Source organism: Anser brachyrhynchus (genome assembly GCF_964034855.1).
Source record: "Anser brachyrhynchus genome assembly, chromosome: 1".
NCBI lineage: Eukaryota > Metazoa > Chordata > Aves > Anseriformes > Anatidae > Anser > Anser brachyrhynchus.
The window spans coordinates 29,959,499-29,986,588 of NC_137694.1; the positions used below are offsets into that span (position 1 = coordinate 29,959,499).

General features: G+C 34.8%; 1 protein-coding gene across 7 annotated transcripts in view; it reads left to right on the forward strand.

The window, feature by feature from the left end:
• The window catches only part of IMMP2L (inner mitochondrial membrane peptidase subunit 2), a 460,185-nt gene that overhangs the window by 307,039 nt on the left and 126,056 nt on the right, over positions 1-27,090 (forward strand). The gene's annotated exons all lie outside the window — the stretch shown is intronic.

Here is a 27,090-nt window from a genome sequence, read left to right on the forward strand (position 1 = left end):
GATAGCCCTTCCTACTGGGGCTGATTGGAAATAAATTACTAGTAGATGTAAATCAAAAGTTTTTGTGGAAACAGTATCATTTTGATGAAAACGCTTATTTGAAAGGGTTTCTTTTTCCCAGGTATAGAACAGAATAGGCACAGAGCTGGGATGGTAAATCCCTAGTTTCCCACACTAAGATATGAATGACCCTGGGAGCTCTTAGACAGTATGGCAGTCTGAGACTCAATTCATTTGGATAATGATTCTTGCTCTGGTGTAGTGAATATTTAAGAAGTACTTGGCAGCTGCAATTCAAATCAACAATTTGAGTGTGGTCTCAATGAGCCCTAGTTAATGGCAGCACTGACGGGCTGTTGGGCTCTGTGGGTTATGTCTGTGCCTTTTTTTTTTTTCTTTTGCAGTCCATATCACTTTTGTTTTACTAAAAAATTCACAAACATCTCAGTTTGAGAAAGAAATTCTGACATTTCTGTTGAAGCAAAAGGCTGAAATAATAAATGCTAAGAGAAGATTTTGATGTTCAAAAACTATGGATATCTACAGCTAAGACTAGCTATCACACAAAAGAAATAAAAACATAGGAATAACATGTGCTACTGAGTCAAAACCTATTATCTGAGTAAACCTATATCCTAAAGAAAGTACTTGTTCCTTGATATCGTTGATATTATTGCTGATATTATAAGTGGTAAGACTGGTATTCGTAATTCAGTATTCCTCATTAATTTCTGTAGCAATGTCAGAAAAAGATTGCAATAGAAAATAATGTCAAGTGTTACTTTTCAATATTCTATATTATGAACATTATTTGTCTGTATTTTTGAAACGGAATGGAAATTTTGATAATATGAAAGATGTTTAATAACTTAAATTCCAATTATAGGAAATTAATTATGCTGTACATTCAAATGCCTTAAAACTCTGAACTATTTGTTAACTTCTGTGGGTGTTCTTGGCCAAGTGGACAAAGGTGTTGGAGCATAATAGCTGAGAGTGTGTGAAGAATAGTGTAAGAACCTGTAGGTTAGTGTATCACATGGGGGTATAGAAGACTGAGTGATGATTCTCATTTGTCTTTGTAAAAACAGGTTAGGTTAATTTATTGTTAGAAATATTAATACCAGTAATTCAAATGTACTTTTTATTTTCTTTTCTTTTTTTCTTTCTTTCTTTTTTTTTCTATCTGATCACATGGAAATTGTCTCAGAGTCTTTTGCTTAATCTGTAGAAAGTTGTTTTTAGCTGAAGAATACATTATTGGGCTATTACAACTTTTAAGGTTTTTTTACATCCCATTGTCCCTTAATTGTGTGTATGTGTAGACAATGTAAATAATACTTTTTGCAGGACTAGGTAAAGCAAAAGCTTAGATAATAAAAAAACAAAGTGGCAAATTTTTTCTAAAATAAATATTATTTTTGCAATAAAACCACAAGCAGGTGTCTGACTAGGATATTTCTTACTAAAACAGATGACTGGTTATGCTAAGAAACAAACTTTTTGACTAGGATTTTGATAGGATTTTGATTCCTATTTGATATATCTGAAGACAGTCTTTATTATTACAAACCTGAAAGTATTGCTGTTGATGATGAAGATTTTATGTCTATCTATTTATATACATTAAATTAATCCAGATCAACATAAAAATGATTCTCTTAATAAAATTGAGAGTTTCTGAACATGTGCAAAAAGTAGACCTGAAGGTATTAAAATGATACTCTTATCTATTGTTCTGACTCCTTTTTGGTATGGGTGAAAAGTGATGTGGAACTGATATATGCTGACCTTAGAGGAATATTTGAAAATCCTTGCTCCTAATGTCTGAGGTGGAATATATATGCCTGTACACTAAAAAAAACACAACGTGTAGTTAGGCCTCTTGCTGCTCCAGTGATCGATCTGAATTTCTTCTTGCCAAGAAAACAACCTGGCTCACTGCAGAGCAGTTATTTCATTTCCCACGTACAGAAAAGTGAGAATCATGAATCGTGTATAGTGGGGTTCATGTGCTTATGGAGCTACTTGCAGGTATAGCGGTTTTGCAGAGAGGTGGTGGTTATATAAAGAATTGTGCCATGTTGGACATTTTATGTGGAAGGTCAGTGAAATGTATGAAGTCTGTCTGTTGCTCTGCAAATTTTGTTTGATGTCAACTGACAGAATTAATGAGGGCATGCTTTCAGTGGTGAGCAGACTTTCATTGTGAAGAAAGCTATGCAAATAACTGTGAGTTGGAAGGTATTTTCATTTGGTGTTCCACTAGATGGGTGATAGATGATACGGTCTGTGGGTCTGTAGTTATGCTATCATAGATGAATGAATCATCTGTATTCAATCTGTTTGGTGATTGTTATGGGATAATTTGTTACAGGAATACTGTGTTGTCTTATTACTTAAAATAAGTTAGTTTTCATTTACTATCTGTTAATAACTGAAAGTAATGAGATACCATATAGACAGAGACATTATTATCAAAGGGCAGGTTCCATGTATTTTGACTTGTGTTCAGGTGTCTTAAGTCCACAGCTGAAAAATCCTGTTTTTCAGTCCTTCATTTCTAAAAGGATTAAATAAGAGGAAAAAATATAGCTACATTTTGAAAATAAAAATGGCTACATTCTAGTTTAGGTGAGACATCTATAATGGGTCCATTCTGACCTTCCATTTTGCATTATTCAGGTAGTCAGAAATTATGAATGACATGGTACTTCACTTTTTGAAAATGTACTTTGATGGGTGGAAAAATGGTACAAACTTGCTGAATAAAAATCCTGTTCTTGTTTCTAATCTAGTTGAAAGTCCAGGTGAAATGAGTTGTGTCATGTAAATCCCTAGAAGACTGTAATACACTTCACAAACGTATAACTCATAATTTAATTTGGATAAGCTAGTGTAACTTCCTCCTGAAAGGAATTTAAAGAATAGAAAATCACCATTTAGCCCTTGAGATGTCAGCTTGTATATAGATAATATTGCACAGTGTAGATCCCATAAATCAGGTTTTGTTTTGTCTTCCATGGATTCACAAGAGAATTAGCTTTAAGTAGGAAATCATTACAATGATTCCTGAAAACTATTTAAATTATAATTCTTCCAAGGCAGGACTTCTTTTAAAAGTCAATATAATTTAATTTGTTAAAAATAAATGTTGGTATTTTAAAACACTTTATATATTTTGAAATTAAGCATATTAAAAGTCATTTATCTTAGATGCACTAATGCAGATTCAAAAATCTATAGTAATCTATCACAGATGGCTGAGTCATGGTATGTTTTCAGTAACACAAATAAATTAAGGTTTATGAGAAGGAAAATAATATTAAAATTGGGATTAAACTAGTAACATTTAAAATTAAGTCCGTTCAGCAACTTGCTGAACTAATCTTTCTTCTGTCTATCACAGTTGTCCAGGTCTGCAAGAGCTTGGTGTGCTAATTCTCATTCTTACGTGTCATTGTTTGTTTCTTAACACCATAGCTGATTTAGGAATTACTGGTGAGCCACTAGAAAATGTAATTTTAAAAACTTTTGTCCAGGGATATTGTTAAGCTATGAGGAGACAATGTTATAGCACTGAATGGTTCAGCAAAACAATGTTGCATTTAAGTGTGGCATCTTGCAAAACTGCTCTGAAGATGTGAATAAGGAGATATTTACTTCCTTTTTCTCACATTATGACAGTGCAGAAATATATCATTACATTACTGTTCTGTAGGTCTAAAACAAGCATCAGTAAATTTTCTAGTTTTACTATGAGGTGCATCATTAAACTGGGAAGGAAAAAATTATAAATGAGTTTGAAATAGGAGTAGAGATTTCATAGGAATAAATCCCATCAGCAGCTATTAAATATAGTGATCACAGTATAAATTCGTGTATTCCTCTTGTCATGCAGGTTGTTATATTTCTTCCAGACAAAGATCCCATACTGCATTAAGATATGACCAAAACCTGGTTATTCTGTCCACTTGTTGGAGTACCCTTTCAGATTCAAGCAAACCCCTTGCCCTATCACTGCATGCTGTTGTAAAAAAATCCCTCTCCAGCTTTCTTGTAGGCCCCCTTTAAGGTACTGGAAGGCTGCTGTAAGATCTGTCCCAAGCATTCTCTTCTCAAGACTGAGCAATCCAAAATCCCTCAGCCTGTCTTCATAGTAGAGTTGCTCCAGCTCTCTGATCATCTTTATTGCCCTCCTCTGGACTTACTCCTCCAGGTCCACGTACTTCTTATGTTGTGGGCCCCAGAACTGAATTCAGTACTGCAGGTGTAAGAGAGCAGAGTAGAGGGGGAGAATTGCTTCCCTTGACCTTCTGGCCACACTTCTTTTGATGCAGCCCAGGATACGGTTGGCTTTCTGGGCTGCAAGCATGCATTGCCAGCTCACATTGAGTTTCTCATCAGCCAACAGCCCAGGTCCTTCTCCTCAGAGCTGCTCTCAATCTATTCTCCATCCATCCTGTATTTGTGCTTGGAACTGTCCCGACCCAGATGCAGGACCTTGCAACCTGATTTCGTTGAACTTCATGAGGTCCATCTCTCAAGCCTCTCCAGGTCCCTCTGGATGGCATCCCTTCCCTCCAGTGTGTCAACTACACCACATAGCTTGGTGTTATTGGCAAACTTCCTGAGGCTGCACTCAATCTCACTTTCCATGTCACTGACAAAGATGTTAAACAGCACCAGTCCCAGTACAGACCACTGAGGAATACCACTTATCACAGGTCTCCACTTGGACATTGACCACAGCTCTTTTAAGTGTGACCATCCAGCCAATTCCTTACCCACCAAGTAGTCCCTCTGTCAAATCCATGTCTCTGCAATTTAGAGGCAAGGATGTCATGCAGAAAAGTGTCAAATGCTTTGCAGAAGTCCAGGTAGCTGATGTCAGTTCTTCTTCCCTTATCAACCACTGCTGTAAGGCCACAGAAGGCCAACAAATTTGTCAGGCACAATTTGCCCTTATTGAAGCCATGTTGGCTGTCACCTTTAAAAGACTAGCAATCACAGCTGATAATGATATACAGGCTATGCTTATGGCTATTCCCTTCCTCAAAGTCCATTGTCTCTGTTGGGCTTGTCAGCACAGAATGTGGCGATCCACATTGACAAGGTTGCTGGTGGGATCAACAGAAATGAGAGCAGTCAACTCTACAGGTTCACAGCACTGTCCTTGGAGACTACAAATTTTGGAACATCTTTCCTTTGGAGTGAGTAATTGTAGTCTTCATATCTTTCTGTCTTTGCAATTCATGTATCTAAAGGAAGTAGTAACAGTCAAGCTTCTCCTTAGATGAAAAGCTCTTAGTCATCCAAAATGTTTTTATGTTTTTAAATGTCTGTATGCACGGAATGCATATCTCGTGGTATCTATGCAGTTTATTTTGCACTAATTATAGTTAGGTACTGATGGGACTTTTTTAAGTCAATAAAAGCTCTTGTTATTTTCCAGCAATACTGCTCTGTCATGACTCTTCAGCATTGATTATATCCTTGCAAATCTCCTAAATAGAGTTTCCATTGATTTTGATTCTGTTTCCATATGCAGAGTCCTTGCATGACTGGACTCCATTTCTTTAAATGCAAATGATGAGAATGAATATTGGTACAGAGTCTTCAAGTTATAAAGGCAACGCAACAAAACTGGAATGATTTCCTATATCCATAACGAATTTCTGAGGTTCTGTAGATCTTTAGCCCCAGTAATGAAGTTCAGCAAAGCTAGATTTCTAAAATTCGGCATTTTTCAGAACCACTATAAAGTAGGGAGAGACGTTTTTGCTTTGCATTAGATTTTTGGTTGTCTAATATTTAGGGAAGATCCATGAAGAGAAAAAAGGTTAAGAACAGAAAGTTGAATTTCAGGAAGAAATATATAGATACACTGTCTTTTGTCTTCAGAGAAAAGAGTTATATATTTTTCCAAAAATGCATAAAAAAAGAGAGAAAAAAAAAGGCAATGCCAAAAATGATAATTTGGAGTTTTCTGGACAGTCTTTTAACCTCCACCCCCCACCCCGCCATGGTATAAAGGTGATTATTAATATTATATTAATATTTACTCATTGTTCCATGTACTTAGGTCTTAATTCCTTAAATCATATCCATAATATTTATAATTTAGGTGGTGGAGTCACCATCCCTGGGGGTGTTTAAGGAAAGGTTGGATGTGGTACTTAGGGACATGGTTTAGTGGATAATAATGTTGGTAGGGAGACGATTGGACTAGGTCATCTTGGAGGTCTTTTCCAACCTTACTGATTCTATGATTCTGTCTATAAAATAGTATCTGTAACATTTTAAACATATTTTCCTCTTCAGAGTACAGACAGCAACAGTAAGATTGCTAAAAGGTTGTGTGTATCATCAGTGCCATTTCTCTCATATTTCTGTTGGTTGTATTTGTTGAAACTCAGTGAAGGCAAGGGAGTTTCCATGTAGATGCTTTGTGACCTCTGGAACTCTTATATTAAAGGGAAAGAGTCAGCATAATGTGATTCTCCCAGAGTGTACAGAATTTGAAGGATCAGCTTATAGAAAACAAAACAAAACAGAAACAACATATCCTATTACCTCTGAAGTGAGGCCATTTGATTTGGGCAACACTGAGACAATAAAAGAAATACCATCAACACTAGTTTTCACAGCTACTATTCAGACTAAAACCAGAAGTACTAAAAAGTTGTAATAAAATATAATAAAATAAAATAAAGTGTAAATAAAATGTGCAATTGTGATAAAATAAGTAGTCAGCAACTCTCTATTAGTGTGCATCTGAAGCAAGACACAAATGACAGCTGCATCTACAGGAGGGAGAAAGGTTTTTTTAATCGTTTCTCCTCCCTTCGCTCCCCCTCTCCTTTTTGAGGGGAGTTTAATTAGGGAAGCAGCACTCTAAAATGCAAAAATCAGCATCTCTTTTAAGATGGCATAGCTGTGAACACCGCGCGTAACGAGTCTCAGTAGTGTTCAAAGACTATTTTAATCTGCCATAGTAATAAACCATGGGGAAGTTTTTTAAATGCTCTGTAGACAACTTGGAGTAACACTTGTCTTGGCTTTCAGTAAATCCCTGTAGTTATGCAGCCTATGGTTATTGTGAAGTATACTCCAGCATATGCATGAAATGTATCTTCAGACACTCATTGCCAGCATTAGCTGTAGCCGTGTGAAGTACCATTCTATCTTGCGCTAATATATATAAGTAGGGGAAAAGAGACAAACAAGCATCTTATGTCTTTATCATTGAAAACTAAAAGGATGGAGAACAGAAATATTGGAGAGGAGCTGGGAAAAGTGCCTTTTAAATAACCTCAGTCTATCTGGAAAGTGCTTGCATCAGCACCTGAGAGCATGCAGCTTCAGCTGGTTCATTCCACCACTGGTCAGTTGTGAAGTTCTCTGTGGTGTAAATATTCATCAGAGTTATGGTCACCAATTTACTTCTCCTGTCAGGCTTCCATTTGCTGGACACTGAGTAGAAACCAGCATAAGAAAGGGTAATAATGCTATTAGGAAGGTCTTTATTTTCTAGGAAATTATCTCTTAGGACGCTGAGGCATTTTGATGGGTTTTAAATGCAAGCATTCTGAATAGGGCTGTGACAGGGGCACAAATACTATTTTAAGAAAAGAAAAGTACCATTGTGTCATAGACAGTACATAGCCTTCCAATGTCCAGTTTGGGGCAGGAAATACATCAATAACCTGGAGTGAGTTCAGCAGAAGGAACCCAAGCTGGCTAGGGGCTGCAGCACTTGCCCTGTAAAGAGAAGATGAGACAGCAGGACATCATGGAGGAGAGGAGGCTTTGGGGTCACCTAACATCAACACCCCAGTATTTATGGGGAGATTTGCAAGAAGATGGAATCAGGCTCTTCGTAGTGACAGGAGGACAAGACAGTAGGCATAACTTGAAATACAGAGAGATTCAGACCAGACGGAAGATGTTTAAGATCCAACTGGATAAAGCCCTGCTCTGAACCACCTGGTCTGACCTTATAGCTAACCCTGGTTTGGGTGGGACATCGGACTAGAGACCTTCTCAGGGCCCTTCCAACATGAACTGTCCTATGATTTTATGACACTCAATACTAATTTTTAAATGTATTATGTCACATTTAGAGGAATGATATATTTGTTATATGTTCTCTTATTTAAGAGAGGATGTATTTTGTAGGCTTTTTTTTCTTTAACGAAACACATTTGATTTCTGTTTCACTGAAAGTTGATGTGCTGCCAAGATATCAGATGGTTAGAAAAGACACACACAAGTGTAATCATCTCAATGGGAAGCTCAATAGGTTGTCTTTATGAAGATTTTTTAAAAAGTGAGCAGCAAGTGATTAAAATGCAGTAACATTTTAAAACATTTCATAGTTAATAAAATGCTTTCACATATTTTAATTCCAGCAAATTATTTTCTTTCTTTCTTTCTAAACTATGGATACAAATGTCATTGGTGGTCTGAAATCTGGCACTGGAATACATACTTAGGCATCAGAATAAAGGGTTTTTAGGAAAAACAGTATTTATCCCAAACAGTTTAGGACTTCATCTTCTCAACTTCTAGATGTTTGCTTAGTAGTTCATGGAGCAATGTTGGGGTCATGGATAGTGTTGTGTTTGCAAATTGAAGGAAAATATGCTGAAACAAAAAAGTCTACTCTGAATAACATAAATAAATCTTACTGTTCATTATTTCATTCTACAGCAGCGCAAAAGTCCTCTTTCTATCTTATGTAAATATATTTAGGGTGGTAAACTCAGCCAGTGACATGGCGAAAGAATTGTATCCACTTACCAATAATGGCTAGAACACGGTCCTGTGAAGTAGACAAGATACGGGGTTGTTTCATCATCTGTATGGTTAATCATGGGTTCAGAGTCCCAGACCATGACTTTTTTTTCTTTCTTGACCAAATTCCATTGCTGCCTTTGGAGCAGAAATTAAGCAGACTTTCTGTTCTTTTCAAATCAATTAATGGTCAGGTAACTGCAAGTGACTGCTTTGGGGGTTTTAAAAGGTATTACTTTTCTTGTCTCCCGTTTCTACATGCACACACACTTTCCTGCCTTCTTCACTTCCCCACAGCTGGAGGTACTGCATCCTGAAGTGATTCATATAAACTGACCACATGCATGATACTACTCTAGTCTAATGAAGAAGACTAATTTCAATCTTTATTAGTGTAGGGAAACAACAGCAGTTGTAACACTTTTGATATGTATATATATATATATACATATTATATAGCAATAGTTCACCCCCAAAGTGTTCTTCCTAAGTGTCCATTTTTCCCTCGGTTTCACCTGGGCTCCCTTTTGGAACTGCTGAAGGCAACTCAAGTGGAAAATGTATACTTGACATTGCAATGAGGTAACAGGGATGACGTGTCTGCCTACCAATGCTAGCTGAAGCACAGTAACTTCTTTAAAAGCACTGACAACCCCAGTTGTGACCATATAAGCATACTCTCATAGGATCAATCTCAGTTGGTGTGAACCATCTTCGCTCTCTTAATGTTAAGAGACATAGACCAATTTAGTCTAAATGAAAATCTGGTTAAAATGTATTTTCTGCAGTATTTTTCTTACCTTACATGGTCTTTCCTGGGATGAGAACATATATAAAGACTACAAAAAAGTCACCTCTTCAAAGATTTATAGTTGTTTGATACACTTCATATTTTTCCATTGAGTGAATTAATCACCACAAAATTGTACAAAATATGACCTGATGATGCTTTCTCTCTCTCTCCCAAATTTAGAAAAACAGTGTAAAGTTTTACATTTGTTTGCTTCTTTTCCTCATTTAGACCCTGACAAAATTCTTTAGTGCCAATTTGTGTTTTATAGCACTGTTTTTCAGCCATAAACAATGATCGCCAATGTTGTAATTTGAAAATTTCGATATTATTGTGCTTGTCATTATGTAAAGCTTACAAGTATATATTGGCAGAAATATTAATTGTAAATTGTTCATTTGAAAAGATTGCCTCCATAGTGTTGTGCTGCAAACTGATCTTGAAATGAGGGTCTGACTAGGTCACAATAGCAGAACTAATAAGGTTTTAAATTTGATCACCCCAGTGGTTACGAGATTCAAATGAGAACAGGAGGGAAAATGACTATTATCTTTTTTCATTATTATAGAACTCACTATTGTTGACATTCTACTTCTGTGAAGTAAATTGTGTGATAAAACTGTAGAGTATTTTGGGTATAATGGGTAGCAAGTCATTAAGCAGGGTCTCCAGTATCTGCGATTAGGGGAGGCAAAAATATTTTCTGCTTTACTGTTGTTAGTTGGCAGTGATTGCACAAATGGTTTCTGCTCACTGACCATTATGCCACAAGCTTTTTAATATTCAGCCATTATGATAAACTGTATGTCACGTATTTCTATAGCTTCAGATGTATCTCAGGTCATATTTCTAATGAATAGGTTTCATTTTTGTACATATAGCAAAAATAAATTACCATTTAATCTTTTATTATAGCATGAAGGGGAGCAAGTGATACATGCTGAAAAAGATTGTGATACAAGTTGCTATAATTGAAAACCAAAGCATAGTGCCATACTAGTAGAGGTAGGAGTCCGATAAGTGATGGACCTCTGAAAGAGATAGAATAGAATAATGGATGAGGAAATCAACGAACAGATTAGAAACTGGTACATACCTAAAAAAGAAAGGTGACCTTTAATGGATTTCAGGGGACTGATTTGGTGACTGGCTAAATTAATCACAGTTCCACTGCTAGCGCAACTTTCTGTGCAAAAAGACCAAAATTGACTACATGCAACATAATGTAAATGGATGCTATCTATTTAGAAGTAGTAGTATCATGTGTGATTCAGAAATATTCTGGAGCATGTCGTGTCATATTTCCAGTGTAGTATATGTAGATATGATCATGTTTAAAAGAAGGATTTAGATTTCTAGTAATAAAAGTCATTCTACTGTTTCTAAAGCTCATGCAGTAGTTAAAACTTTAATTAAACAGGTTTGCAAGAATGGGAAATAGAGACTAAGTTCATAAACCAGACAGATACGCTTTGTAAATGAAAAAGAAAGCTAATTAAGCCAAGCATAGCAGCATAATATTAATTTTTAAAAACACTTCAAGCATATTTGTAGTAAATATTTCCTAATGAGTTATTCTACAGTTTAAGTTCAGCATTTATGCTGCCAGCACTCCATAGTCAGGTATAAAAATTGTATCCTTAGGCTAATGTTTATTTCAGTACAACTAGGGCTCTTTGAGCCCTATTTATGAAAACAAAACAGCAAAAATGACATATGGAATTTTTATGTTCCAGAATATTTTTCTTTCCTGTAAATTGGATTTGGCTAATGTTAATTCTAATTTCTTTTCGAAGAGACAAAGATTAATATGGAGGATATGATTGTCTCTGTTAAGAGGTCTCTCACATGGGATAGAAGAGGGCTAAGTTTTGTAATAATTTTGGAAGACAATTAATGAACTGCTGCATTTTCTTCCATATGGAGACAATATTCCACTACATGTTTTTACATTGCGAGATTTAGATAGTTAAGTTGATAGCACTAACTAGTGTTTGGATACGGTGTTTGTTTATGCTTCTGTGTTTCCTTAAACTATTTGTAAAAAAAAAAAAAAAAAAACTTTAAACATTTTGAAATGCAAGTATTTGAGAGAGGTGATAAACCTGCTAGACTACTGTTTCTTTGGCTGAGTTGCTGTATTTCTTTAAAGAAAGCCTTCATTTCATGACAGATTACCAAGGGATCCCTTATTCTTTTCTTCTTTGGGTGGGAAATATTGATGATATTTAAAAAGGTTCAGATAGATTAGCTTTAGATATGTTCTTTTGGGATCTGTTAAATAGAATCTGAGAATTTGGGTCAATTTTTGAAGTAATATCAAATGCCTAAGGACTTTTGAACTGTTTCCCTCTGTAACCTCAAATACTCTTTTTTTTTTTTTTTTTTCTCTCTACAGGATATGTAGTTGCTGTTGAACTTTTCATAATTATTTTCCTTCTGTCTCATCCACTTAGACTTAAGTTGTTTTATTGTTATAATTAGTAGCACCCTTAATCTTTTCTCGGGTGTTCATGCTTGACATTATCCAAACTTGGGCCAAAGTAGCATATATAGTGTATATATATAATTCTTAAAGTCCATATTATTGTCTTTGTTGTGTGAGGGATGAGGAGATATTTCTGAGCCATTTAAATAATAATTATCTACTAGTGTTATCTACTCAGCTCTATGTATTCCTGAGTTTAAATTTGTAATCCAAAAGCTACAAAGTAAGAGGTAAAAAAGGGAAAGGAGAAAGGGTGACTTAAACATCATTCACAATGCATTCCCTTGAGAAAGCCAACATCAGAGACATATCAATGTCTTGAAATTTGAAGGTACAAGGCCATGAGGACAAAAGCCTTTGGGTGTACAAGGTAAAAATATTGCCCCAGCAGCCATGGGGTACGTCAGTGAATGACTTACAAAGTCAAAGGTAGACTTCAGTGCAACAAGTGAAAAGCTACAGGGCTGTAAATGGAAAGACTCTAATTTTGCAAACCTTAAAATACATGGCAACATCTGTACCCTTCATTTCTCTGTGAATATAATGTGAATAATAATAATAATATGAATTTTATCTGTGAATGATAGTGTGAATTTTTTTGATAATGATGGTGAGAAAGAAAATCCAGGATCATTTCATAGGAAATTTGAGACAGTATTTAATGTGAAGACTAAAATTCTGCATGAACAAAACTAACCATTTACAGTAGAAACACCTGCATCAACAGTTAATCATGTATTGTTGTGTAATGTGGTGCAACTCATCCCATAACCTCTCTTTTAATTGTAATGAACATTTTAGGAAATGACATTTTGATCCCTACCCCATTTCCCCACCCCCAAGTATCCTCTATACATCTTTGTACTGGTGCTAAAATTGGTCTGTAAAACCCTGCATAGGTAATTATGTCCCGCTCCTCTGACATCTATAACAGATTTTGAGGAGTATTTTAGAAATATTTACAGATTAGTGTAAACTGCCCTTCATACACAGGCATGTGACGATCATTTTGAACATGCCATGATAAGTTGGATGTCTGCTCTTTAGACCACACTTTAAATTTACCAGAGTTTAAGAAGTTTCTGGCAAGTTTCATCTTTTAGTTGTTTAATCCTTTTCTGCTGCAGTCAACTGTTAGATGCTGATTTATTGCCAGGACAAGGACAAGAGGTTAGCATATGTTGCTGAAGGATTTTTTTTTTTTTCCTTCTCTTATTGGTGGCTACTTTAGGTCTTGAAATAAAATGTTTCCTGCTATGAGCACTTTCCATGTTGTATATTCAGTGCTGAAAGAAAATCATGTAATTCAAAGTTGAATTTTTTTAATCCAAAGTCTTCTATAATAAACAACTGAGGGCTAAGTGATTAAACAGAAATCTTTTCCTGCACAATCTTTAATTTTTGAATGAAAACAGTAGATTTTACAAGTTTTATACGTGTGATTCATTTGCTTAAATATACCTGTCTAGAGACGTTTTAGATGTCCTAGTTATCATGTCTGGTCTTACAAGCTGCAGTTTCAGAAAGTCTCTTGAACATTGTGTTATAGCTGCCCCTGTCATGAGGATGCCTCAGTAGAGTACCTAAAATAGCAGCAGTCACTTATATATAGGCACACAGGTCATTCTTCGTAACAAATTAGATGGTTCATGAGAAGCAATTAAAAACATCATGCTGAAGTTTTGGCAAACATCCAGCAGCATTTTGGGGCTTAAAACTAAGTCATTTTACTCTATAGAAGTTCTTGAAATTTTCTTACATGTATGTGAAGTTAGCTTAAGGACAGTGTTTATCTTTGGAATGTAAGGAGTACACCTTTAACAATGACGAGTGAAAACTCATTGTATTTGAATTATTATTTGTTTCCCAAGTATCTTCAGTAGTTGAATTTTGAAGAATAGTCAACAATAGAACAGCATCACTGATATTAAGATATGTTACCTGCTTCCAGTGCAATTGTCTTCCAGACATTATTTAACATAAGATTGATGGGATAGCTGCTTTGTTCTGGTGAAGAAGTTCGTGTAGAGCACTATCTGTGATAGCGTACAGTAAGGACAGAAAGTGACAAGGCACTGTTTGTGCTAAATTTATAAGCCTTTCTAAATATTTTCTATAGTGGACAGATTTTCAATTTGTATATAGAATACAGATATATATGCATATATGTACTCATAGAAATGTATACATATGAAGTATACATGAATAAGAAAAAAAACTGCTGAATTTGTTAAGAATCAAGAGGTATGAGATTGGTCTTCAAGGAACAGAACTGAAAAATAGACTGAAATGAATCATGATTCAGCTATTCAAAACCTAGATTCTGTGTTGTCACTTTACAGGGAACTCAAGCTTTCAATGTAAATATAAATTAAGTGTTATATAAATCAATAATACATGCTTAGGCAGACTGACTTTAATTACAAGAAATTCAAAACATCCATTACTCACTGGAGACAAATTGTGATATTTTGCTTAGATTAAACAGAACCAGATTGGAGGAATAAGCTTCATGTCTCTTATAACAAGGAAAGATTGCTAAACTGGTGTTCTGACATACCTGAAACTTTCCATCATACACTCACAGCAACTGGCAATAAATGCAAAATTGAGTCGAAAAAGTTAAATTGTTTTGCTTTCACTCTTTCGGAGCTTTGATTGGTATGCTATACCACAATGATATTGTCAGTGTTGCATCTTTGGAGACTGGATTTGCATCCCTGTAGATCTGCAGAAAGATCTGATAATGAGAAATTTTCCAGAAATTGCACCTGAAAATCAGATTAAATTTAACATAATTATTTTGTATTCAGTTCTGGCCTCAATTTTAAAGTATTGAACAGAAATAAGTGTGATTTGCTAAAGCAGATATTTCTAATGTCAAACACTTAAACACTGGCAACTGTGGTCACCCTTCAAGCTTCTGTGTAGAGATTGTTGTTAGATAGGTCAGTAGTTGAGAGATAATCAGAATCATTAGTCATGTTTATTCCCTGACAGATTTTCAGGTACTTTAATTAAGCTAGGTATAAAACTCTTATTGCCAAATGGAGTCTGTAGTCCCCACTGGAAGATGCAATGCAACATGAATCCTGAAGTCCAAAATAAAACATATGGTTTAAATTGGGGCACCACAAAAGAACTCATGTTTGTGAAAGAGAATGGAGTTCCAGCTTCACAAAGATATATCTCCATTCCATCTTACCCACGTTCTGGGTGGATATTGAAAATAAAATGAGTCTTAATTTCTGACATGAGTCACCCAATAGCAGTTGTATCAGCATAATATCAGAGTCCCAAGAGTATCGCACTATTGGCTACTGAAGATCAAGGCCGTATGTAAGTGTAAACCAGCAGATTTCTGACACACAAAATCCAGTTGAGAATTGGATATCATGAAGCTGGCTGTGCCCAGACATTTAGACGGTCAAAAAGAAGAAGGGGACCTATCACCAAAAAGTAAAAGAAAACAAATATATATAGATATAAATATGTGGGAAATAATTGTTAAGTTGCAATATTTAATGTATGTTAAAGATATTGGGAATCCCTGAGAACAGTGGCTGGTAGAAGCTTAGGAAGTTATTAGGAAACTTATTAGTCAAACTAACCTTGTGTTTTGTAAATATCTCCAAGCTTTTTTAACAGTAACAATCACATTGATATGCAATGTACACATGATGTTTATACATATATTATTTTAAAACATTCAGTGGATTTCTGATCCCCTGATCATTTTTTTTTCCTGTAGTAACAAGTATTCTGACCCACAAAGTTATAAAAACAAACAAGCTGTCTAGTTTTGCAGAGAACTGTTTCTCCTTGTTTCGGCAAAGAAATAATTGACTCTTCCCTTTATTTGTCAGTTTCAGAAAACAAAATACCTAACTAAATTTTTTCAAGCTCTTCAGTTTCATTGCCATCAATATCTTATTTGAAAAGAATCTCCTGCAAAAGTAAGGATCTGTTTATACACAGGAGATTAAGCAAGGCCAAGGACTGTAACGAGTCTTTAAGGCTACCTTTCAGCACTTGGTAATACAAATATTAACAAAACCTCATCTGAACTCACTTATATCAATGGAAATCTTTCCATTGTGTTGAGGGAATTTTGGATCAGATCTCTATATTATAGTAAGCACTGGAAATTCTGAATGGCACTTGCTGAATAGGTGTCTGAATATGAGGTGTTATTGGCCAAGCTTTCACAGGTTATTCGATGGAGACATCTCAGTACAGGTTTGAAAAATCTTACTTTTGGCTTTTAGAAATTATGTCCCATTTAGCTTAGAACTGATGGCATAAAAGTTATACTGACAAAAGGCTATTCTGAGACAAACAAAAATTTACAGAGTACTACATCCAGTCTGTAAAATCAGAGTTAAAAAACTGTGCAGTTGTCTCAGTCCTGCTGCAAACACAATTCCTTCTCTGCTCCCAAGAACAACACTTGTAATTCTCTACTTGTGAAAATGGAAAAGCTCAACAACAATGACAGCATAAGAGGCTGAATTCTTGACACACGTTACCACATCTCACTCAAAATAGTAGGTGCAGATGTCATTTTTCTGCTGTTCTTTGGAAGAGGCTCTGGAGGTTTGTCACAGTATGGAGCATCTCTACAGCCACAATATTACATCTTTTGGACAAAGCCTGTAGCAGAAGCAATGACAAATACAAATTTCTGTTGATTCTTGACAACAAACTTTGGTTTATATATTTAGTTTATATGAAACAGTAACTTCAGGATATTGAAATGCTACTGAATACATGATTGTATAACATACACTATAATGTACAGTTAATATAGCTGTAAATAATTCATATCTGGCCTTCTAACACCTTCTATGTTCAGTGGTCATTACTTTAAAAAATGTTGAGCAGTAATCTTGAAAACCCCTGTAGCAAATCTGCAAATACATGAGTGACTCTTCACTGATGTTATACTAAAGTTAAGCTGTAGTATTCAATTTTTTTCACATCTTGTCAATTTTATTACAGTGGAACTGCACAAAAATAAATGAATCTGGGGAGTTCTAGAGTTTCTAACCTGGGAGAAGTGTATGCTAAGTAGTTAATTTATGTTTATTTCACCTCATTTAGAGCTATGTTTTGTTCTGAGATTCATACTGTATTGTACTGGGAGATAAATTGTACATCTAAGAGGCTAGCAGTAATATCTGTTTGAGATTGCTGCTCCACCAGCATCTACAGGCTCCTAAGAGTGAACTAATGTAGTTATTAAGGCTTAATATGCCTTACCCTGTGACAGTTAAGAACATATTTGACTAAACTTACTGGAGAACGTTTTAGTTCCACATACGTGTTAATCTCCTGTATTCTGTTAAGAACTAGACGATCAGTATTATTTTCTATGCTTATGATATATTCCATTCATTTGGTGGCATAATCAATATAAATCAGTCTTCCCACATGTAAGCTCAATGGAGAACTACCAATCTGTATGTGATTTCACACGTTGCTTGTCTAAATGGAAGATCCAGATGCAAGGTTTTGCACTGGAACTAGTAAGTAGATTTGATCCCCAAACAAGGATATGTCTTGTTGATAAACTGATGAATGTGTGGTACTAACAGATATATAAGCAAAGGCTTTCTTCTTTCCTTGCAGTGCATATATGTTATTAGTAATCCTTTGGGAATTGGAGATGCTAAATACAATATAATCACAAATTCAAAACAAAGCAAAGTATGATAGACAGTATCTAACAACACAAAAAGCAGAAATATATATATTTTATATATATATATATATATATATATAATTCCATGCTATGGACAGGTTAAAAAAAAAAATAAGGCAGATCTTTTCTGAAATGAACCTCCATTAAAATAAATAAGTAAATCCATCCAAAGAATCCAGGTTTTCTTAACAAATAAACAAAAGTTTGGAGTAGACAATGTCTTCTCACTGTAGTGATGCATTGATATAGGTAGTCTGTCAGAGCTGATAAGGTAGTTTGTAGTGTGCTTTTTAATTCACTGAGAGGCATCCTTCTTGTCATCTCATTTGTCATAAAAACTGCAAGGCTAGGATTTATTGTAAAAGAAAAAGATTGGAGTAGGGGGAATATATGTAACAAATTGTGAATAGTGAGCAGGAATGCAATAGTTTTACAGAAACTATATTTAACAGAAACATCATCTGAGGATATAGTAGATAATTGTTCACTACTACAGAAACCTCAGCAAGAATGGCAGGTTGATTTCTGAGTGCACCTAAAAGATGCACGTGATCTATATAGATGAGAAAAGGCTGAAAGAATTAGGTTTGTTTAATTTAGAAAATAGCTCTTGATCGAGGAGGTCTGATAATTTTCAATAAGTAAAAGTTTGCTACATGATTAACGTGATTAACTACTCACCATAGTTTTTGAGGATGAAAGGAATATGAGATTAGAAGAAGTGATTGGATTAAGTTGTTAAGAGTTATGCATTAAATATTAGGAATAATTTGATAACTAAAGGATTGTTATATATTACACATTATTTTATGCTAGGAATTTGTGGTACATCTGCCACTGGGAGATTGTAATAACAGCTTGAACCAACTTTTGAAGAGATGACTATTTTTCATCAGACTTTTGTTTATTAGATTAAGTGTGAATGATATATAGATATTTATAGATATATATAGATATTTAATATGGAGACCTTAGTTCCATCCTATGTCATTTCTGGGTAAAAAAGAAGAATGTGGATGTATTTCTTGTGACCATATTTGCAAGATGACTGGACCTAAAAATTCTTCTCAAGGAGATCACTCATGATTCCATTAAAATAATCAGAGTTCTGTAAATGTATGTAGAGTAGAGTTGAAATGAAATAGTTTCTAATCTACATAGCATAACATAATGCACCCGTTGTTTTCACTCCTGCATAACTCATGCTGTGCTTCCTTTCTGGCCTTTGTATACCTGATTTTCCTTTTCAAGGGAAGTAAGGAAGGAGAGGATACAATGTACTTGTGGGTCTTGTACTAACACCAGTCTAGGATGGACGAGGGGTAATCTGGGAGCCAGGACGTGTTCCTGAGATCTACAGGTTGGCAATACCCTGGATCTTATAATTTTGATAGGCTAATGGTCTAGTTCAGAAGTCCAGAACTTAAAATACTTATGTACCACAGAGCAAACAAAGTTAGGAATACAGAGCTGCATCATCTATAAGCCCCCATAGTAAGAAAAGGCACAAGTATAAGGTAATTTCTTTCCACAATCACAGCCTTTCAAAATGTCATGGGTTTTAAGTAATTTTCGTCACTTTTTAGTGACTACAGTTGGTAATGCAGAGATAGCTACTTGAAGACATAATCTTGGGAAGTAAGTCACTAACTTAAATTCCCTTTATTTTTTTTTTGTCCTCGAAGCATGTGGAGGTTTTGTTGTATAATATTTTATGTATATACACACAGACGTGTATTCAGGGTGTATGTATAAAATATATATAATATATTGTATTATTAGAAATTATGTTATATGTTTATAACTATATGTATGTGTATGTATATATATGTACACAAAATTGCTGTGAGAGTTTCCTAGTGTACCATGGCTGGAAGAACAAAGTTCTCTACTGTACCATGGCTGGAAGAAAAAGGTTCTCTACTGCTATTCTGCCATTTTAAAAAGAGTACAAAAGGAGTCCCATCTCCTTAGAACACAAAGTCTCAGCAGTTACCACAGTCAATATGATGAGATATAACAGAATTAAAGTCTAAGAATTCTAGCTTCTCTTCCTACCTGGAATGAGGAGGTGGGAGCACAGCTATTTAGAAGAGTACATTTTAATGCATATTAAAATGCAGTGTGTTTAAATGCATATATAAAATGGACTTCTCCAGGCAAGAGAGAAAAAAGAAAGATTGAAGCTATTTGAACATTTTCTGAACCTGGTTATCTTTTGCATTCTCTCTGTCTCCTTAGAGATTTTGCATGCCAGTTCTGTCCTCAAGTACTGCCCATTTTCATCCTTTGTCCTAGATGCTGTTGGAGGAGGAGCCCAGGGAAAATTCCTTCTGGACAATAATAATTTTAATATGTAATAGTATTAATGGGAAAGGGCACTTTGTGCTCTGAACAGAAGGCCTAACTGAGCATGCAATTGCATCATGTCTCTCCAATAGCCCTTCTTTTGTGCTGTTAGTATCTCTTAGCAGCTCTATATTCCCCCCAGACTCCCTACCACTTTTGAAAGAGACTATGATAAACCATCAGAAGACAACTGCATTTCAGGAATTTTTTCCTGTCACTAGAGATTTCATCAAATAAAATATGGACATTTCCATAAATACTATACACGCATATGATTCTTCTCTCTACTCAATTTTTTTATACAAATACAGTGATTTCTGTGAGATAAAGGTGATTCCTGTTTCCCTCCATTTCTCTCATTACCTCCTGTTCTACTCTTTCCAGTTATAGACGTAACAGCTTTTTTGTCAACTGTATTTCTCTGTCCTTTGATGATTTTTTTCTTCTCTGTTTCTTTGATGAATTTTTATTCCTTATCCTCTTTTATTTAATCTTTTGATTTTTAATCTTGTTTATCTGTCTCTTTCCCCTCAGTCTGTAAAGACTCATTGTTCAAGTCTGTCTTAAAGAAACTTGTCCTTGATCTCAATTGTCTTTTTAGAATGTATCTCATTTCATTATTATTATTTTTTTAAATCTATGAAATAACTGAATGCTCACTATTTATTTATTTATTATGTTCAGTGCCTCAGGTTTCTGGCCTACTGTTCTGTCATAGACACTTTCCTGTTTGATTTGCCCCCTTACATTCACCTGAAACTTTTCTCACCAAAGCCTTCCTAGGCAAATTTTAGGACCCTTATTCTGTTCTTCTCTTCCTTGATCAACCAGCTACTTTCCTCCTTGCATTCAAAGGTTATGTCTAGTATAAAATCCAGGGTATAGCCACTATTTATTTATTTATGTTCCTATCACAGAATCAGCTTTGATAAGTGACTTGATACTCTGCGTAAGTTATTTTCTTAACGTATGTTCCCAGTTCTGGGTATATGTTGTGCTGCTGACATCATTAAGCTATCTAATTTAAATCTCAGTCATGTTAGGTGAGGTCATTCGTGTAGCTGCAGGACGGAGTTATTTCTACTCCAAATCTTCCAGCTGTCCAAAGTAAAATCTTGTTCTGCCTCCCTGACACCACCTTGTGGGTGTGTAATCAGTAACCCATCTGATGTGTTCCAGTGCTCTCATTTGCCTTACATCCTGGCTGGTTTCACAGTTTTCTTTTTCAGTCCTTGCATGTCACACTGTCTGTGTTGTATTTCATCTCACTTGGGTCCACGTGCCAAAATGCATGATTTTCTCAGTCCTCATATCAGGCTACAGTTATGTTCGAAGCTCACATCACAAAGAATATTTCATAGCTATAAAATGGGCTAGTAAAAGTCCAGTAAGGGCTCAGTATCTTTAGACTTGATTACTGTAGCTCCAACTTCAAAACACTGCAGAAGATGTGTTTTGTATTTATCTGTATAGTGCACTCCCTGTTCTTTTGTGTGCTGTATGCTGATTTGTATCCAGTGCAACTTATACTTTGATTGCAGACCTTTTGGGACATGATTAAAAAAAAGCTGTCAGAGTAATGACAGTAGTCTGTTGGTAGAGATCCTAGATTCTAGTATAACAAAAATAATACATTCCCATAAATAAAGACTTTATTTGCTCTTAGCTATCTGCTTGCATGAAGTTTACAATGTGAATTTGACCTACGTAATTGATGCTGTTTCTATAGAAAGCTTAAAGTCTTTTACATATCTAAGAGATAGAAATTAGTTATACAGCAGCTTGAAATATTTAAAATAGATTCCTGTTGGAAAAGGGAAAGGGAAAGGGAAAGGAAAAGAAGGAAAAGATGTGTTTTTGAAGTGCTAGGTAGCATTAATGGTGTATTACCCTTTTACTTTGTACATATATCTTTCTTCATTTTCATCATTTTTCTCTGTTGTTTTCAAAAATCAAAATCCTTTGGTAATGTAATTTGTAGGAGACAAAGAATAAAGCACCACAAATGAAGTGCTTTTAAACAAACTGTAATTAATTACATGTGCAAATGCATTGTCTAAGTTTGGGTTTGCAATTAGATAACTAATTATGTTGAAAATGGCATAGCATATTTAAATAGATGTTGGTGCCTCTGGCTCATCTAGTTCTCTCTAGGCCATTACTTAAGTATGCAACTATTCTCTTGCTGCTAGGTATCACCTGTTCTAGTTTAAAAGCATGGTTGCATGCCTGATTAGACATATAATTGTGACATTTACATATGGAAAATATAAAATCTTTGTATTAATTTAAGGTGCGTTCTTCTACTTCCCACAACTGTCTGTCAAACACTGTACAGAAGACCTGTTTATTATTGCAGCATTTCTTAACAAAAAGAATAAGTTTTCCTCACTATAAAGTACAGAATCCAAATTGTGACCCCTTGTATAATGTCTAGCAACTACCTAGTTCATTTCTTTATAGTTACACTTTTAGCTACCTGTTTATACCTGGTTCCAACCTCATCAGTTTTTCAAGGTAATTGTTTTAGAGGAGATTTAACGTCCCCGTAAGAGGAACAGTTAGAGTTAAGAAAGAAGATAGACAATTGTCTCTCAGAAATAGTGTAGATCCAGCCTAGCTGCAAAGAGTAGAAGGAGATAAATCATTTCACCAGTTTCAATGCCGTTATTATTTTCTTGTATTTAATTTTTGACTAATAATACATGAGAACCATAATTCTGATAACGAATATTAGAATTGTCAGAACAATCACCATCAAAGCTAGCTTGAAGGGTATTTTATGCAGAATTTTTGTATATTAATGGCTTGATAAATTGGATTCTAAATAGCAAATAACCATTTGGATAGCCAGTTCTTTTATCAGTCTGCCAAAAGATAATACTGTCTGCTTAGATATGTTCACATTAACAGAAGATACTTGAGGTGTTCAAGTCAATGTATATGATTTTAATATACTGTATATGCACGTACTTCTGAATTATTTCTTTTCAAATGCAGTATTGATTCCTTGTACAGTAGATGATAGTCTCATTGCTTTAAAAAGAAGGCAAATGCTCATTTAGCATTCATGTCTATTTTAGCATTACATTTAGGAGAGACTGAGAACAGTATTTTGATTTTAAAGTTGTTCTATGAATGACATAATAACACCTTCTATACAAAAAAATTAAAACCAAAAAACAAGCAAAAAAACCCAGCAACCATCACATACAAATTTTTAAAGGGCCAGCATTCCCTTTATCAGTTCTCAGACAGTACTGGAATAGTAGACATTGGGCAGATCTGATGCAGACTCCTTGATACTACACAAGATACCAGTGTAGAAAAGACTACTCTTTATCTTCCTGTGTTTTTCCTGACAATTTTCATAACATGGTTATAATTTACTGTGTAAACCTCAGATTAGTGAACCAGTTTTCCTGCCAGAACAAGTTTAGTGCTGCTTGGTGTTCCATTTTACTCTTTTTCCAGGGCTATAGTGTATGTGTGTGTATATATATATATATATATATATTTATGTATATATATATATATTTATGTATATATATAGGTATATTCCAGAAAATAAATATATTGCCTTCACGGGATAAAGAAAACCTGATTGTCATGTGCTGAATTTGGAAAATGGCCAACCAAGAATTTTTAATACTTTTTATTTTGTGATTACTCTTTTCTGTGGGAAATTTTACTCAATAGCACTTTCAGAAAGTAATTATCTTTAACTCTCAGTTAAAAAGTCTTCTTCCACTTGTATTTTAGAGGGATTTTCACACTTAAGAAGCAATTACCTTTCTTCCTTTCATCCCCCTTTTTCTCACATATATTGGTAAAAATCTGTGCTGGAAAAAATACTGAGCTTAGGCCCTCTTCATAGATTATTGCAGTATTTTCACCTTAAAATATTGCTGATAGAGATCCACCATTAACTATGTGTGACAAGTTTGCTAGAAATACTAAAACACCTTTGTACAGCGAAAAATCACGTAAACGTCAGCATATTGTAATTATATTTTTTCTAAAAAAAATAAATTGGTTTGGCTTCATGAAGGCATCTTTCGTGGTTGACTAGTTTAATATTCATTATGTTAGCTGCAATTGAAGGTTATTAAGCCTGACCTAGATTTTGTTGGTGTACAGGTTAATCTACTCCATTATCTTTTTGTATCTGTATGCGTTTTAACTCTCACCGATTTCTACTTTTGAGTTAGTGATTAGGAAACTCTTAAGACTAACCCAGAAATGGTAAGAGAATTATTCTTTGTAAAAGTTAATGATGTACTTTTTTTTTTTTTTTTCCTTTGCACTGCATCCTTTTTGAAAACAGTTATCCAATTATAAACTGGATAAAAGTAATGATTTAACAAGCACTGGCATCATGCTTCACTAGTCTGGTACAGCAGCAGTTACCATAGGAAGTCAGATCTTTATCCCTCATCGCATGCCATACAGAGAGGACAATGTGAGATAAAGAGGGAAGACAAAGAGGGGTTCCGATAATGGACAGACTCTGTGGTAACAATCAGATGATAGAAGAAAGTTGCTGGAAGCACATCTATTCCCACTCTGAAAAGAGAACAATACTTCCTCTGGAGAGACCTCACATTGCCTCTTCTTTTGAAGCTTTATTCTAAACAAACTAGAAGGTTTTGAACTTTGCATCTTGATGAACAAAAGTGGTATCTTTTTTTGTTTTATCTTATTAAATATTTGTTTAATACAGAAAAATGCTTTCACATTTATTATTATTTTTTGGTGTTGTTTGGAGTTCTTTTCAACTGAAAATAATTGTTTGGAAAATCTTGGGGTTTTAAGTGTGCTATATTTATCCAAAACCTGACTCTGTACAAGATAACACGAGTTCATATATGGGCTTATTCTCTTTTTATTCAAGAGGTGACCTTCTGTTAATACTTGTGCACTGAGGCTCAATTCTATGCTCATAGTTAATTTTCCATCACTCAGGCTTACTTTCTCTTCCTATCTAAAAGATTTTAAATGATAAAAAGTGCCAGAACATTTTTTTTTTTAAACCTTCAGTTTTGTCCATCATAGAGTAGGCTTTTGAAAGAATGAAGCCCCATATATGCGGTCTCAAAACTTTACTTAATAATTTCATTAGGTTTAAGGTGTTTTTAGTTAAAGAAGCACCTTTTATTGAAAAACATCTTTAATTTTCTTCATCTACTCCGGTAGCAATTGTAGCCATAAAATAGAAATGAACTGGGGAGAATGGTTTAATCAGTTTTCTTGCAAAGAATGAAGGTAACCATATTCCGACAAATGTTTGTCTGTCTTGTTCTAAACCTTGCAGAAAGCTATTCTACAGTTATCTGAGTAGCCAGAATATTTTTTCACAGTAATTCATAAAAGTAAATTATCTTAGTGAAAATTAAGCAATTTTCTCCTGCTGCTTCTAGTTATTGAAAAAATTGATCATCGTTTCTTCTGAAGAACATCATAGGGCACTTCAGTTCTGCATGCTTCTTCTTTCCCTTAGTCTACTTTTTCTGTAGTAAAGAAGCCAAGCTTCTGTTTTTCCTGATGAATCTTTTTTGTCACAAACCATCCAAGTCAGAGAAGAGACTGAAGAGAAGGCAAGAGCATAGAGACTCTTCTCGTAGAATCATAGAATCATTAGGGTTGGAAAAGACCTCCAAGATCATCTAGTCCAACCATCACCCTACTACCAATATCACCCACTAAACCATGTCCCTAAGCACCAGGTCCAACCTTTCCTTAAACACCCCCAGGGATGATGACTGTACCACTTCCCTAAGCAACCCGTTCCAATGCCTGACTACTCGTTCTGAGAATACTCTTCTAGCTTTGAGCAGTGTCTTGAAGACTTCCCAAGGCTGATTATGCCTTTAAAAAAAATTTTTCAGCAGACCAGTGTCTGATCGCTTTTCAAACCCTTAAAACTCATAGCATCCACAACACCCCGTTCAAGCAGTTCTGAAACTTTTCTGTGCACTATTTGAAGAAGCAGTTAGTTTTGAACTTACTGCTTTTTGTTTGATGTTCCCTACTTTGCCTATTGGAAAAGTAGTTCCCTATTTACCTTCATAATGTACACCTTTGTACCTTTACGGTTCTTAATTTTTTTGATCTTCATGATTCTCTTCTGACCAGTTATCTCTTTCCCAAGCTGAAGAATCCAAGTATTTTTAACAAGTGTATTGCCCTTCTCCGAATCTTTGTCAGCTTTACTGTATCATTTTCAATTTTTATCAAGATCTATCATATCAAGCATCTATATTAAAACTGCACACAGTACTCAAGAGGAGATACACCATGGTTTTATATAATAACAGAAGGACAATGTCTGTGTTTTTTTTTTTGTTGTTGTTTGTTTGTTTGTTTTTCCTCTTTCTTACTATGCCTGACACTGGATTTGACTGCTAATAATCATTGAGCTGACCTTTGATCAAATTGTCAATAATTTTCTCAATTATAATTTACTGTGGGGTAAGTAAGCCCATCCTTCTGTGTATAAAATTATCCCATAATTATTGCTTTACCTACACTGAGACCTAAATCTGTGTTTTAAATCTAGCATGACTTGTTTGCTCTTTCCTGGCTTCTCTCCAGTAGGTTTTTCATTTTCTTAAGTTTGATTTGGAACTTCAGCTTGGACCTAAGCAATTCATAGAAGAAACAAATTGTTCATTTCCTATTTTATATGCAACAAATCTGTTAACAAATCTCTGTATTACATCTCTCAAATACTCGTCTTTTTTTTTTTTTTCTTCATCAACATTATCTCATATTTTGTTTGTTAGCAGGTATAGTGACCAAATCCTTTTCTGCAAAATAGTTGTGAAAATAAAATTGATGTTTTCAGTTGCTCCTTCCTACAGAGTATTTTGTTCATCTTTAGTCAATCTCATGGTGGTGTGTTTTGGGCCATCTTTAAAATGTAATGGAATCATTTAAAATTCTGATATTTTTTTTCAA